Raw genomic sequence first — 1,339 nt, 5'->3', positions numbered from 1 at the left:
CATACCTGTAATCCTAGTACTTTGGAAGGATGAAGCAGGAGGATTACTTGAATCCAGGAGTTCAAAATAAGCCTGGGCAACATAGTGAAACACTGTCTCTACTAAAAATACAAAAATTGGCAGGGCATGGTCACACACACCTGTAATCTCAGCCACTTGGGAGGGGGAGAGGTAAGTGAATGGCTTGAACCCAGGAGGCAGAGGTTACAGGGAGCTGCGATTGTGCCACTGCACTCAAACCTGGGTGACAGAATGAGACTGCCTCAAAAAAAAAAAACAAAAAACAAAAAAGAAGAAATCATGACCAAAATTTTTCCAAATTTGATCAGCCCACAAATCCAAGAAGCTCAACAGACCCCAAACAGAAGAACTATGAAGAATACTTTGCCAAGGCACATCATAATTAAATTACTTACAACTATAGACATTGTGTTGTGTTGGCCGGGCTGGTCTTGAATTCCTGACCTCAGATGATCCATCTGACTTGGCCTCCCAAAGTGCTGTAACTACAGACATGAGCCACCAGCCCAGCCAGGCCATGATTTCTCTAAATATTCTTTTGCTGTCTGTTTCTCTTTCTTCTCCTTCTGGAACTCCAGTAACACATATACCACACTTGATGTTATGGTACAGCTCATTGATGCTCAGTTATTTTCCATTTGTTTTCTTTGAAATGGGGTCTTGCTCTGTCACCCAGGCTGGAGACAGTGGCCCAATTATGGCCCACTGCAGCCTCAACCTCACAGGGCTCAGGTAATCCTCAGCCTCCTGTAGCTGGGACTATAGGTGCATGCCACCACACCTGGCTAATTTTTTTTAGACACACGATCTTATTATGTTGCCCAGGCTGGTCTTAAACAACTGGGCTCAAGCAATCTGCCAGCCTCAGCCTGTCAACGTGCTAGGGTTACAAGCATGAGTCACCACGCCAAGCCTCTTTTCACTTTTCTTTTATCACACTATATTGTGTTTTGAAATTTCTATGCCTATGCCTTTTATGTCATTAATCATTATTTGCAGTGTATCACTGTTGTAATTAGATCTGGTATGTTCTTCACCTCAAACATTGTATTTATCAATTCCATAATTTGTTCGTTTGTTTGTTTGAAATGAGGTCTTTCTCTGTTGCCCAAGCTGGAGTCCAACAGCATGATCTTGACTCACTGTAACCTCAACCTCCCTGGTTCAAGCTATTCTCCTGGCTTAGCCTCCTGAGTTGAGTAGCTGGGATTAAAGGCATGCACCACCAGGCCTGGCTAATTTTTGTATTTTCATAGACACATGTTGACCAGGCTAGTCTCAAACTCCTAACCTCAAGTGATCCACTTGCCTCAGCCTC

The sequence above is a fragment of the Saimiri boliviensis genome, chromosome 3 (assembly GCF_048565385.1).
Source record: "Saimiri boliviensis isolate mSaiBol1 chromosome 3, mSaiBol1.pri, whole genome shotgun sequence".
Classification (NCBI taxonomy): domain Eukaryota; kingdom Metazoa; phylum Chordata; class Mammalia; order Primates; family Cebidae; genus Saimiri; species Saimiri boliviensis.
Note: the sequence above shows the minus strand (reverse complement) of the source record.